The 15,812-nt window shown below is 36.5% G+C and overlaps 1 protein-coding gene and 1 long non-coding RNA gene across 4 annotated transcripts in view; one reads left to right on the forward strand and one right to left on the reverse strand.

Moving 5' to 3' along the window:
• grik4 (glutamate receptor, ionotropic, kainate 4) overlaps positions 1 to 15,812 on the reverse strand; it is a 454,114-nt gene that overhangs the window by 399,021 nt on the left and 39,281 nt on the right. The window contains exon 2 of one of the 3 annotated variants that reach the window (XM_083549393.1): positions 9,691 to 9,768. The exons of the other annotated variants lie outside the window; for them this stretch is intronic. The gene's annotated coding sequence lies outside the window, so the exon portion shown is untranslated. The remainder of the gene's footprint in view (positions 1 to 9,690; positions 9,769 to 15,812) is intronic. 3 annotated transcript variants of the gene reach the window in all.
• The window catches only part of LOC310730450, a 198,309-nt gene that overhangs the window by 35,233 nt on the left and 147,264 nt on the right, over positions 1 to 15,812 (forward strand). The window lies entirely within an intron of this gene.

Below are 15,812 nucleotides of genomic sequence, written 5' to 3' on the forward strand. Positions count from 1 at the left end.
AAAAAATACCATTATTGAAATTCATTTTTGCGTTTAGGTAAGGATTGGCAATAGTGTACACTTTAGGGGTGTTTATCATATTTTTTATTTTTTTTATTTAAAATAGATTTTAACTACTACTTCTACAACTTCGACTTCTTCTTTTGGCTTCTCCCATTAGGGGGTCGCCCCAGCAGATCATCCGTCTCCATACCCCTCTGTCCTCTACATCTGCCTCTTTCAAACCAACTACCTTCATATCTGCCCTCAGCACATCCATAGAACTCCTCTTTCGTCTGCCTCATTTCCACCTTCCAGGTGGCTCCATCCTCAAAATTCTCCTACCGATATACCCCATGTCCCTCCATGTCCAAACCATCTCCATCGTGCCTCTCTCACTTTGGCCCCAAAACGTAATACATGCATGGTCTCTATAATAAGCTAATTTTTACTACTATACTTTAAACAAATAGAAAAAAACAGTAATTTCTCTGCGTATTCAGAAACAATAAAAACCCATTTTCTCCTTTTTTTTCCAAAATCAGCATTTCATCAAGAAAAACTAAATGCTCTGTACAATGACCAGTTGTAAGTAAAATAATTTGTAAATTATTACAGTAAATTATTATACAAATTATTGTTTTGCATTACCATAGGAAATAATGCAGCATAGAAAGATTCCCACTAGTGCTTTTAGGCCATTGTACCTTGATCAATCTGAGCACTCCAATTTTGATGCCAGAAAGAGTTTAAAATCAATAACTTTTTCAACTTGCTGCTTGTGTCCTTTTGCCCAGATTCAAGTCAGGGTTGACAGACAGCTGGTAAAATGGGCGTCATGCATGCTCGATCTGTGTGGAGAAGAAAGTCGGCCTGCTTTCAATCAGATAAAGTCTGGAAAAGACCCATTTTCCTCACTCCCCTCGACAGAGAAGCATGCAACAGCGCTTGAGTGTTGTCAATGGCAGGTGTGAATTGCCTTTAATCGATCCGTTTGAACTTCCCTCAATGCAGAGGTCTTGCTGACATTGTAATTACATGTAGATGACATATGCAATTAGCAGTTAACAAGGGGAGAATAATTTCCTAGTGTTTGCTCCCCTCACACTATGTCTGGCAATTTCCTCTTTTCCTGCGATTATCTGAAGCACATCAATTAGCCATTTCCTTTCACCTCAAAGCATATGGAAGTCAAAGGTTAAATAACAAATTCTACCCATATGTATTATTATACATCGAGTGGATCATCCATAGGCTGCCTATAATCTTTAGCATAGCTTAGTTAGCAACCAAACTGGGAATAAAGATAGTAAAGACAGGTTACATAAACCACATCATGCATGCTGTGTATGCCAGGGGGGAAAAACAAAAAAAACAAGACCCTTTCTCTCTAAAAGCTTTTTTATTTTACATGAAATGAATAGAATGCATAAACTTTGATGCATCGTTTATTGGCCTGAGGATTTATTGACCTATTTATTTATTGTCCACTTTTTACTCACACTCTCGTGGGTTTGCACTTGATGTACCAAAACATTGCAATATATGTTGCACTTGAGTCCCAAAGAAAAAACATTTTGTTCCATGTAAGAAATGCCCATAAAACCCAGTTGGCTTGACTGCTGCAAGGTTCTATGGAATTATTGCTATTCATAGTGCCATGCTGTTCACTTCATTTGACTTAAACTCGACAAACATGATGCTTCATTTAAAACAATCATCTTATCACTCTGCCAATTCTTATCTGGTCAATTTCATTTCCAGTATTCTAATTCTATAGTAAATCGCAATTCACTCACACTTTGGTTCGTTTTCTTCATCCTTGATTTTCCTTTCTTTATGCAATTATTTTTCAGTATAAAATGTTCATCATTGGATAACTTTGGTTTTAGTGGTGAACCATAAGCAAATTTAAGCCCAAAATAAATGTTCAAAATTGTACATTATAACCATGAAAATAATTCATTCATTGACTCATAATAACTCATAATATGCCACCTGATTGATATCAATATACATATATGGACAAGTTTGTGAACACCTAACAATAAGATCTTCCACTCAAACCCTTGTAAACCTTATCTTCATGGAGTTTGCTTTGTGCACAGGGGCATTTTTATTCTGGAACAGGTTTGGGTCTCCTAGTTCAAGTGAATGAAACATTTTATTTTACTGCACCCAAATACATCCTATAAAATTGTGTGCAATTTTTTTTGGTAACAGTTTGTGGTAACAGTTTAAGGAAGAATCACATATGATTGGAACAGTCAGGTACCCCAATATGTTTGTCCATACAGTGTATTTTACAGATTATATAAAATATGTGGATATTCCTTATACTGCAATTTATATAACCTACTCCACAGTATAACCCCCTGAGAATGTTTATTTAATTATTTATTTTATAGTGCATACTTTATATTTTTATATATTTCAATTGTTTCCTGAACTTTGTATATAGTCTATTTTTCATTACACAATAAAACGTTGAAACATATCTATGTTCACACAGACTTGGATGTTTTTAAAGTATGGATTAAACATGAATAAACCATATTTGATAAAAGGCAAATTAAAAAAAAAAATGTAATGTGTGCTTAAGAACATCTAGCATGACATGGCAACCATAGTAAAGTATATGGAAGAATGTGTTTGAATAGATTTATTCATAATCATTTATTTATCTTCATTTTTATATCCAGTATATCAGAAAAAAAGCTTGAATTAACATCTCATAACTCATAATATCTAAGAGAGTTTTTCCTTGCCACAGTCGCCATGGCTGCTCATCAGGAATAAATACACACCATTCACCTTAACTCTTAAAATTCTGTAAAGCTGCTTTGAGACAATGTCTGTTGTGAAAAGCGCTATAGAAAAAAAATTGACTTGACTTGAATGAAGCAATGAGGTGGCTCTGACAATGATGTATGTGTCCGGGTTTAAAACAACAGCATGATAAATGCTTAGGAATATAACTTTTTTTATTCATCAACCTGGCAAAACTACTGACAGGCAAAAACTTGCTTTCATCATTTAAATCACCTCCCAAACAAGCCTGTAAACCAAATTAAGACATCCAGTACTTAGAGTGCAAGTCTGAAAGAACACTAAAAACCTATTCACAACGTTCCAGTGTTAAATCTCAAACCATTGTGTTCATTCTCACTGCTTGTCAGCTGAAAAAAAAAAAGGCCCGAGTCCCAACACCAAAATGTTATTTTTATAAGATGTCAAAAGGACTGTGGGCCGCACCGCTTGGTCATAATGAAAACATCTTGAGCTTCTCATGTTATTTTCATGACCAAATGGCTCGCTGAATCATCGCTGATTCCAGTATTAGCACCAACATCAACGTAAAAAGGGTATTATCAGATTAAATGAGCCACTTCAGACCCCTGACCTCAATATTAATAAAGCTGACAGAGAACCTGCCAAGTCCTTTATAAAGTCTAAAAGAATATATTTATACTTGAAGTATTTTAATAAATTTTGACCACATTTCAAGCTTGGCAAATGCAGCCACTGTAAAGTAGATAAACCGGAAAGAGTGTTTAGTATTTGTCTTATAGATGTGATCTGAAAAGATTGAGGCAGTTCTACCAGGGGAATGCAGCTAAAAGGCCTGCAAATTACACGCATATACACTACATCAATTCTCTGTGTCCACTGAAAAAGTGCAATATGTTTCATTATTTAGTGCTGGAGATGGACATTTGTCAAAAACAAGCTTATCTCAACAGTAGTTGCTAGCATAGTTTGCAGAGTTTAGCCATACACCATCTGTTTGTTGCAAGACTCTACTCTAACAAAGCATAGGTGTGACCTGTACTACTATGTTATAATTCTAATGAATATTGCACTTGAGAGGCTCTTTTTCCGTTAAGAGGAACGTAAAGATGCTCACACATTTTGTACCCACGTAACACCAAATAAAAATCGACTTAACGCACATAAATACATTGCATCTGCATTTTATTCCAGCCGGTTATACAACTGCCCCACATAATATAAAAATGGAGGCACTTGTAACTCAAGACTTCTTTTTGGATTTGCTGATTACATGGATAAACTTACACATGATTCATTAAAGAACTGATTATGTACATGATATGTGGGACGTATAAAGACTGTATGGAATATAGGGCTCACCTTAATAATCCGCAATGGTGTCACGAGTTGAATAATCATTCTGCAAAAATACAGATTGTTCTATAATGTGTTTAAAGAAAGAGTAAAAAAAAAAAGAGCTTCCACTTGACCATTTAATTAGCAAACAAACACATTATATTCACGTTTGTGATCCTCTTGATCAGAATGTGAATGGATGATTTGATTATATTTTATTTATGAAAATAAGACCTCATTAGCAATAATGACTGGGATCTAATCAACATTTGAATGGCTTGATTATATTCATCTGTACTGTCAGCTTGTGAAATCAATGCAGTGTGTGTATGTGTGTGTGTGGTGCCATAAAGGAATATCTGCAGAATGTGTCTATTCACAAGCAAATACATTAAAATAATGTTAAATATTTATGCCGGTCCCAATACATTTGAGGTAATTTAAAAATGTAATATAAAAGGAAATAAAAAAAAAAAATCAGAATCTGTCAAATTTCACATTAAATCCTTTACTACTTCCCTGGATACAGCAAAAACATATTATTAATATCTATAGTTGAAAAAAGTTTAATATGTTTTAAAAATGAACGTGCCGACTAGCTTCATTTTTCCTTCTTAAAAAAAGTCCACATCAGAACACGCATAAAATCAAATAGAAAAATAATCAAACAAAGGTTTATAGTAAATGTCAGAACATTAATAGTTTACTGGCAATGTAGGCCAAAAATCTGTGGAAATCTGAACAGGTTGGGGTTTTTTTCTACCTGGACATTAGGAGTTCATGCTGAATAAACTGAAGAGGAATCACCACTCCTTACATGCTGTACATAATGTTGTCACTATAATTGACAAGTTGTCAGTTGTGTGTATTTAAAATGGAGTTGGATGTTTTTGCTTATTTGCTCTTTGTCACGTTGATGTGTGTAAAAGAATCAAAACACTGAAAAAAATGCTTGTAATTCATACTCGTTTTAAAAGAGTATCGTCGCCAATCACCAAACTCCTGACCGTACCTATCATCATTGTTCATGACATACTTGAGGGCTAATGCGTCACTGTGACAACACCAATGAACAGATGTCGGTCATGTCATCAGCGGGAGAACAGATGTCTATGACCATATGCTGCCTCCAGAACCATCATCATTTATGAACTAATATGTAGAGTGGCTTTACTCCTTGTAAAGACTGTAATGGAGATCAAAGCGGACTGAAGGCATAGTCATATCTTCTATTATATGGGAATATGCCAGATTATAAATACAATATCATCTAATTATAAATTTAAAAAGCTTTTAAAACAAGATCCAAGATAAATAAATAATAACCGTGAGTGAGTAGTCTCTAAAGCCAGATTTTTATGTTTTAGCTACTTTTTGGAACTGAATTTAGCCAAGAACCATCTACGGACACAGTCTATCACAAAGCATAGTAACTATCTCAAAGCACATCTGAAAGCATGCAAAATTGTCTTGTTCACTTGTTATTAACTGTTTTAAATATGACTCATAAATATTGTAATAAGGCAATACCTTCAACTTTTCTCCTTCCATTGACTTCATCTTGAGTCAAAAAGTGTCATTATGTTCAGAAGTTTGATTCCCCACTGGAATACTCCATGCCCTCTAAGAAAAGGTTTGACTAATTTATCCAGTACGAGCAGAATAAAAAAAGAAAAATGTACACTTTTAGGATTGACTCTGCATGAGATCGTTTTAGTCAATTCTAAAAACTCCGTCAGATCATTCATGGTGCAGAGTGAGAATATTTTTTTTTTCCATTTCCTTGCTATAGAAGACAGCACAAAAGCAGAGCATATGCATTGCAAACATGTTAGTATGCTTGGTTCATCCCCTGAGGCAATACCCATAATATGAAGTTGTGGTCTGCTGTGTCACAGTGACCTGTTGACAGGTGTTATGGTTTGATGGGTAGTGGGTACAGAGGACCTCTCAGCAATGACAACAGGTGAAAGAATGGCCTAATTGGCCACAATAGACTGTAGAATGTGCCGCAGTGTCATCCATAAAATTGTCCGAAAAATTTACATACGTACAGTACAGACCAAAAGTTTGGACACACCTTCTCATTCAAAGAGTTTTCTTTATTTTCATGACTATGAAAATTGTAGATTCACACTGAAGGCATCAAAACTATGAATTAACACATGTGGAATTATATATGGAATTATAAACATAACAAAAAAGTGTGAAACAACTGAAAAATGTCATATTCTAGGTTCTTCAAAGTAGCCACCTTTTGCTTTGATTACTGCTTTGCACACTCTTGGCATTCTCTTGATGAGCTTCAAGAGGTAGTCACCTGAAATGGTCTTCCAACAGTCTTGAAGGAGTTCCCCGAGAGATGCTTGGCACTTGTTGGCCCTTTTGCTTTCACTCTGCGGTCCAGCTCACCCCTAAACCATCTCGATTGGGTTCAGGTCCGGTGACTGTGGAGGCCAGGTCATCTGGCGCAGCACCCCATCACTCTCCTTCTTGGTCAAATAGCCCTTGATGCCTTCAGTGTGACTCTACAATTTTCATAGTCATGAAAATAAAGAAAACTCTTTGAATGAGAAGGTGTGTCCAAACTTTTGGTCTGTACTGTATGTGTGATACATACTTCCCTAAAATACATTGAGCAGGAATATGTCAAAGGTTTTTTTTTTTATTTTGTGGCTTTCTGTTTTTTGACACCACCATGTTGCAGTCTGCACCACTACTGTCGATGCAATCCTTTATGGGGTTACTTTAAAGGAAATGGATATGACGACATTGAGCCATGTCCTTTCGGGTTTTTCAACGGCATCCATCAGGACTTTTTCTGTAGGAAAAACATTGAATTCAGTACCTCAAAGGATTAAAGCGAGAACTTGAGCTAATAGCTTAGGTCATGTGCACATGCTGTGATATGGTGGACATTGAGCATTTACAGTTTATCCAACACAATGAAATGGTCCGGTGTGTAGCATTTCCAGTATTTCCATTACAAGAGCTACTGGAAACGTCCCTGCCAGACATAAGACTGAATACGGGTGCTATGTGGCCAATGCACAGGTGTCAAATGATTCTTTCCAATTCTTCAGAGTCCTCGCTTGTAGTTGGAACTGCCACAGACCATGGCATTGCAGGAGCTCTAGGGAAACTCACACATTTTGCAAACATCCTGGTTGCTAAAGCAAGGCTGGGTTCGCCTTCTGTTTTGGAATTAGAAAATATCTTGAAATTAATCCAGTCAGGATCTTAGAATTGTGTAATATGACTGTTATTTCGAGAAATAATGTGTTATACCATGTGCTTTGTTAAAGTCCTGAGGATCACAGGCTTGTCTACATACCAACAACAGATGGTGCAACCTGTTTTTAGCAGGTTCCAACAATGACATTTGAGCCGATGTGATTTGATACACCTGTTACAATGGCTTTCATAGCTTCAATTGCTTTAATTCAAATTATTGCATCATTGCATCTCTTGCTGCTGGAATTATTTATTTTAAAGATCAGGAGCAATTGTGTCACAGTATTTGAGATATAACTCAAAGTCCCCAGTGTATTATAGGTTTTACAAATCAGTATACAGTTTACATACAGTGAATGACGCATTTAGCACAAGACTTCTTCAGCTTGTTGTAGTAATATGGCCACTGACCTCAAGGGAAGAGCTTCCAAATATGTCACTGAAGCCAATATTCCTGCTCTTTTATTAAGCTGCAGCTTCAGGGCACTTTCAAATATGCAGAGGAGCTCATTAATTAAATCTGTACATTGCAGAATTGCCAAGACAGCCCTGAGAGCAGGATCGAACCTTATTTTGTTTGGCAAGGCAGACTGCTGTACTTCTGCTTTTCATTCCAGTCTTGATACAGCTCCAATGGTGAGCTACCAATACTTTCAAAAAACAGCAGACCTCAGGTTCAGAAAGTTCCCGAAAAGTGTTTATCAAAAGCACATTGGTGTCTGTCTCAGTATGACAATACAAGAGAAGTCATATACTTCACTGTGCTATTGCATTGCCATCAACAGCTGTTGCACTTGAGCGATGCCAGATGCCAGCTCTTCAATGATCTGTTCCAAAGCAATAAAGGTACTCGTTTTTCAAAGGAACCAATCAGCCAGGTCTGCATCTGCAAAATGCCAAAGGAGCATATCTATATTTTCCCCCAGTGGGCTCTGCTTCCAAGGTAGGATTTGCATGTTGCTAATGCTATTATTCTGCAGTTAGGGCATTGTAAGTGCATGTCCCAGATGGCCAAGCCTTAAACAATTTGATCATTGATCATGTGTACCTAACACCATCTGTGATAGGCACAGCAAACAGTTTCCCATCCTGCCATACATTACACAAGAGGTTGCTGAGGTTGACAGTGTTTCAGCACTTCACATTCCTGTACCAGATAAATTTAAGGACTTGTTAAGCTTATAAGATTAGTTACTCTGGTTGCATTGATCACTTTTCTGCATGTTAACTCAAATAAAAAGTCATGTGCTGTGTTTAGAAACACAGCAACAACTACGGTGAAAATGTAGGTCTTACTGATTTACAAAGACAGGTGTAGCCAGTCTTTAAAATTTAGAATTCACAGCTAGCTATGAATAAGAACAATCACTAAGTACATAACAGAACTCTAAATAAGTAAAATCTGTATTGTCTTCTGGCTTCTTTAATTATAATGTGCACTAACAGGGGTGCAACACCTTTAATTCCATCCAGGCCCCAAATAATTTCGACAAGGCATACAATGTCTTTGCATTCTGACTTCACTGCTGTGTAATCAAATTAACTGCTGCCTTCCTTTCTACAGTGCTGGCCATTAGTCGACCTCAGTGAGCCCTGCCTATGGCCTGCCGCAGGCTTTGATCGTGAAACCCCATCAAACAGGAGAGTAATACAACTGCACAGAAGGAGGGAAAGCTAAAATAGATGAGCAAAGAAAGAAGCAGGGAATAACGCTACTGCAGCTTTAATACCATACGGGGCAACAGAGATAAATAATGTCAAGGTAATTATTTCCTGACAAGATGCCCTGACATATAAAAATAAATAATTAAATAAATAAAATAACCCTAGCTACTTTTTGCATTCTCGATTAACCTGCCTCTCAAAGTGGATATTAATAACCCTCCTATAGCCCTACCTGTTCTTCCTGCTACCCTAGAGCAGGACAGAACCATAACCATAAGGGAACAAGTCAAATAGACCAAAAAAAAAAAGACTGACAAATAACCAGAGGAGTAAAGAAACAGTATCTGCAGATGTTAGAATGAATGAGCTGGTCAATTTTGTATGTGAGCTGTGTTAGTCAGTGGTATGATCAGGTTGATTCATCAGCCTGCTTCCTGCTCTCACGATTTACCTGGACTGCTGAAGGTGGAATCTGAAGAACCAGACACCATGGTTTAGACCAAGGGTCTTTAATCTCATCAACCACATTCAATCAGGAGCCACATCCGATTGAACTGGTTTAATTAATTGATCTGTCTGAAATAAAAATGCTAGCTATTAAAGCTGTACTCTGAGGAACCAAGGAATTGAGCCATGTTTAAATGTAATGTTTGTTAATAATGCTGCCGTCTGTGGTCCCTTCACCTGAATTGTTTCCAAAAATCCAGTCTGCATGTATCCCTTGCTGCCCTTCATGTCCAGTAATTTTGTGCATCAGCCAGTCTGCCAAAAATAACCACATAAAATCCACTCAGGAGACACTGAGCACTTTGTGGGCAAATAAGACACTATTTTTGCCTTAAACCTTTATTTCTAACTAGAGGTGGCAGGTGTAGTCACAAAACATTCTTTCTATATTCCTCAATAGTACCGTTTGTTACAAGTAGTCTTCAATGTGCTTCCAGTTTCTAATTGGAATGTAAACCTTTAGAAACACTCTCCCTATTTGGATAAGATTGAAGACCACTGGCTTAGACTTTCACACTATTGCACCATATTGTCATCTGGGTCTCTCATCTTTTCAGAATGGAGAAATGCTGACTATATATGGCACAGCTCATGAATGTTCTTTCAGCCATTTAAACTGTCACATTCAAAAAAACTCTTTTGTGGGTTAAACTGAAATTAGTGCATTCAATGTTGTAATTGAAGTTAAATAAGTGCCATGATACATTTACTTTCTTTATTTAATTGGCACTCCAGTTAGCCAGTCTTTCCTTTCCTTTATGAGAATATAATCAGTGTGATATTGTATAATTACATTTAAAGACAGACTTCCAATATTAAGGTTTTTTCATATTTACAGCTTATCAGATGTTTCCTTCCCCAGTATCTGTCCGCTATCTTTTAGGCTTCATTTTAGCATGTCTATGGTATAATTCAAGAAAAAAAATTTGTACAAAATTTTACTATATTGTTCTGTAAACTTGAATAAACATAATGAATAAAGATGGAAAAAAAACGAACTATAAGCATTAGTTACCTTACTTTCCTTTTCCCATACAAAATATTCCTCACAATTTTATTTTACAGTGATCAAAACACATTAATGCATTTATTCACCTTTTATCCCCACCATTAATATTATTGGTGAAATGTTAGACTATGACTTCTTTGTAGGCCAATTTGATCCGTTTAGGTCAAAATTACATGCTTCTTACTTCATGTTTACTTCTTATATACTCTGTCTGGCAACATGTAATGCTAATTGCAGGCCTGATACAGTACTTCTCAAATGCAGATTTCAAAAATAAAAGAGTATAATTTTCACCACAGTTTGTGAAGCTAAACAAGCCAAGAGCAAGCTCAGCCTTTCATTTATTGTTTGTGCTGATAGAAGAACAATCTGATCGTGTTCTTAGGAAATATGTTCATCAAAGTCACTCTACAATCTGCTGAGGTAGAAATTTTATTGCAGTACCTTTAAAATAAAAATAAATGTAAAATAAAAAAAAACATTTCAATATGGCAAGTAGTAGCATGAAAGTGGAGAAGTTGGAGCAGGCAAAAAGAGCATCCTACACTACATAAAGAGGGTCATCTAACCCTTCTCACTATGATCCATTCTAAGTGTGAAGCTGTACTGCTCGGCCCTCCTCGTTATCTCTATAGCATTAGATTAATCTGATTGGATTTCTGCCATACCATGATATGCACAGAGCCACTTACAGCTCCAAGCCAATTATAGCACATGGGTAATTGCAGGCGATTTAAAGCACTATTATGGAAAGGAGCTATAGATTCAGTCCACCTGGTATGAGAAACTTAAAACGCTGTTAGCAGTGTAAGTTGTCATGTGGCAGTACACTTCTAATTAGCATTAATGGCGTTGAAATGAGTCATGGAAGGGGTATTTACAATTATTCAGTGGCTAGGGGGAGTAAATAAACTGTGTGCTAATTACAGACACAGTACTAGTGCTCCGTCATTAGTACACTGCAGATTCACATGTTGTGAGTCAAGTTGCATTATGTGTGATGACTTTAACTCTGGTGATCATAAAGAAGCACGGAGAAAAAATTTTTTGGGGGGGATTAGCAGCACTCTCTTTTTAGTCTAGTTCTAATACTGTCCAGTGTTGGATAAAGAACACAAACCATGTATTTTAGTATATATACATATACATACATATTTACTTAAAGTAATCCATTTAAACTTGAGACACTTGAGAAAAAGTACAAAGTACTTCAAATGTACTTAAGTATGATTTATTATGGCTATAAAGTTCCTATTAGCATTTTTGTCAAAGACTCTCTGCTTAATCAACTCAGTTTATGTGAAAAGACTCTGTAGCTCTCAGTACACCAATCTATAAATATAATGATATTAATGAGTGAAACAATGATTGATATCTATTCAAATTATCAAAGAACATGAACCTTCTTTTCAACTATTTTAAAGAAATCGGGCCACATGTGTTGTGGCTAATTTGATTCAGGAGTTTCTTCCATCAATGTTTCCTCTCAATATATGGTGGTTTGCTGAGTGCTTGACCAGTTTTTTATCAACTCATAAATAAAAAGGAACGATTGATTTCACAAATATAGTAAGATTGTTGACTTTGAAATGTAGTGAAGTTAAAAGTAACAGTCCCCCAATGGTGGACCATAGGGCACAGTGGGACTTCCATCCTCATAGCAGAGAATCAAGTGTACATAAATACTACATATGACATCTCTCAAAAGCAGGGCAGAACAGGCAGGAAATGGCTAGTCCAGCAGGCATCTTCACAATGGCACCATTTTTCAAATTAATAAATCACCACATGTCTTACTAGATGGGCTCATCAATTTTAGCTGAGCCCAATTCTGTGCACAATTCTCTCTCTCTCTCTCTCTCTCTCTCTCTCTCTCTCTCTCTCTCTCTTTCTCTCTCTCTCTCTCTCTCTCTCTCTCTCTCTCTCACACACACACACACACACACACACACACACACACACACACACACACACACACACACACACACACACACACTTTTACCACTACTTCAAAACACACACCATTATTATCACACAAGACAGAGGATTAAGAGGGCAACCTTCTAAATCCCTTGTTCTAACTTTGGCATTTTATTTTTCCTCTTTCGCTTTAGTCCCCTCCTCTCTCATTCTCTCTGACTTGGGAAAATTAATATGTCACCATCACCTGGTCAAGCATAGTAAGGAAAATACAAACTGTAGCCTCAAGTGCTGTTTTCTACAACAATGAATATGATGGAAATAAAGTGGGTTCTGAGAAACCTTGTAAGCTACAGGAATTCTGATTTCCTCTCACAGTAAAAGTTGAATATGCCATACTGAAAAAGACCTTCGTCTGAAAAGGTCAGCTTATGATCAGACATGATGCTCTTGAACGATCACATCATCTTCATCAACATCTGTAAAGTTAAGGTTTAAAAGGTCTGCATGACCAAAACGATGGCATGTATATTCAACAGAACATGGTTCACTCAATTAGTCAGCGTCTGTTCCTCCACTAATGTAAGAGCACACATGCCATTAGCAGTGTTGGACAATAACTCGTTACCGGTAGCGCCTTACTGTAACGCAGTTACTTTTGACAGTAACTAATACTGTAATACACGTTACAAAAAGTAACTCCAACCATACCGTTACCGTATGGTGTGTATGGTGCGTAAATACTGTTACTGTATGGTGCGTTGTCTGTTACTTTTTTAAATGAATGAATTTTGGCTGAAGTGTAGACTACAGTCTAACCTGTTTACAGCAGAGACGCATTGTAGGATTAGTGAATGAACCACTGTAAACATGAAGAAGACGCACTGTGGCCGTGTTTCTGTTTATTCAGGTCTGTGCGGCAGTAATGGCGAGTCGAGTCGAGAGCAAGACGAGTTTCTCAAAGTGGAAATATGCTCATTGTTTCACTTTAGTTGAGTATAAAGACAACACATTTTTTTGTCAAATGTAAGCTGTGTCTTTCTGGTTCGAAGGTCGTATCTACTGCGATAAACAGCAACTCCAATCTGTCGAAGCAGCTCTAGAAACTCCACGCCTTCGACGACGCTAGATGCTAACCCGGTGTTATGTTGTACATTGTTGATAGTTTTCATACTTAATCTTTTGATTCTGAATATATTTAGTTATTTATTTCAGAAATCCTTGTGATATATTCAGTTTGTGCTGGTCTGACTTAAATAAAATAGTGTTTAAAAATTACTTTGTTTATGCATAACAGGGCATTAATGGAAACATTAAAGAACGTTTTTTTAAAAAGTAACTAAAAAGTTACTTTTAACAGTAATGCATTACTTTTTGGTGTAAGTAATCAACAAAGTAATTGAGTTACTTTTTGAATGAAGTAATGAGTAACTGTAACTAGTAACTATTTCTTAGTAACTAGCACAAGACTGGCCATTAGTGACATTTACCTCAACTAGAAAGTCTGATAGGGCTGACGCTGATGATCACAGTGATTATACATTTCTCATTGTGTTGAATGCATAAATTAATTATTATTTGTACATTTAATTTCGTTCATATTAAACAGATGGGATGGCAAATGAAATCTATAAATAGTTTTATTCCATAAACAAATGCTTTTACACAGTCACTGTGTTGTCTCCTACTGTTTCCTACTGTTGAGGGAAGAGTTTAAAATGCAGAACTGTACTTCTGGCTGAGATACAAAAAAAAAAAAAAAAAAATTAGTTTCAGCTCAGTTTTAGCTAAAATGTTTTATTATTGTTGCTTTTAGGATTTTATGTGCCCTTCACTACTCTGGCAAGATGTTCCACTAGATTTTGGAGTTATGGAGATTTGAGCTAATTTGAGTCAGCTAATGATGTAGAGCTCTAAACCTGAGGCTCTTTAAAGAAAATCCACTTGCACTCGAATCTAAAATGAGAGAAATTTCCTTCTTTATTGAAGGCTCTTTCAGCCAAACAGCTCCTGATGTCTGCATCACCGTTCCCTGTCTGGCATTTCCATTACTGCATTTACTCTTCTATGAGTCACTCACAGTCAAAAGCTAGCATAATGTCTTATTCAAACTTTACTTATGTTGGCACAACAGGTATGGTCACCATGGCCACGTAGAGGAAGTTATGGGAAAATATTCGTTTAATGAAACACATTATTATTCTTACGTATTTATTTATTAAATCTCTTGACGTGGTATTCTTGCTGAAATTGTCTACCCTGTATATCCGTGTATTTATGGCCAGGTCTAAAAACCTGCTCCGCTACCTGCTCTACGTGACCACTGTGGAGGAACTTTTTAAACGCATTGTGTATTAGAGGTCGACCGATATGGGTTTTTCTCTGGCTGATGCCAATATTCAGAAATCAGGGCAGCCGATGGCCGATATATGAGGCCGATTTTATTTTGTCCCCCCCTTGCTCTCATTAAATTTAATACTTAATAAATCAGACATGATATTGGTCCCCATGTCTACCTGTACCCTAAACTACAACTGGTTGAAGGATCGCTAATGATACAATTCGAAATGTTTTTTTCATACTCTCTCCAAATGTTATTCTCATTGTCTCTCAAAAAGCACCATTATATTTAACCAATGAAATATATAAGGCTAAATTAAGAACGAATGATAATTTCTTAAAGCCTGAGACACACCAAGCCGACGGTCGGCCATTGGTACCGTTGGCTGGAGTCGGATAGCATCAGCTGTTTTTTGCCATTTATGATTCTGCATGTTGAGCAGCGGCGAAGCCCATTGGCAAATAGCTCTTTAGTTTAGCAAATTAGCACACAAGAAAAAATAAAAAAACGCTGCTCGCTTTATATATTTACAGATCTAGCTCTTCCAGTTTCCCTGTTTGGAGGCGGAATATCTATCTATCTATCTATCTATCTATCTATCTATCTATCTATCTATCTATCTATCTATCTATCTATCTATCTATCTATCTATCTATCTATATATATATATATATATATATATATATATATATATATATATATTACTGCCACCTGCTGGTATGGGAAAGTTATGTTCTCACATGCAAGCGCAGAAACATGCTGAGTCAGATGCTCCTGCCTAATAATCGACCTGATTTGCAGCACAATCGGCCGATGCCTATTATTTAGAAATGGCAAAAAAACAGCCGGATTAATCAGCCGGACGATCAATCTGTCGACCTCTACTGTATATAAATGAAACATAAAATAAAAATTCAAATTAAATTTTTTTGGTTTTTGTTTTAGGCCTTTGGCCTGAATCTCCTCACCCCTCACTGTTTTCTCCATGTTCCTCCAGTTTTTATTTTGCAGCGTCTTCTGTGTTTCCTG

The sequence above is a fragment of the Silurus aristotelis genome (genome assembly GCF_946808225.1).
Source record: "Silurus aristotelis genome assembly, chromosome: 8".
In the NCBI taxonomy this organism is placed as follows: Eukaryota; Metazoa; Chordata; class Actinopteri; order Siluriformes; family Siluridae; genus Silurus; species Silurus aristotelis.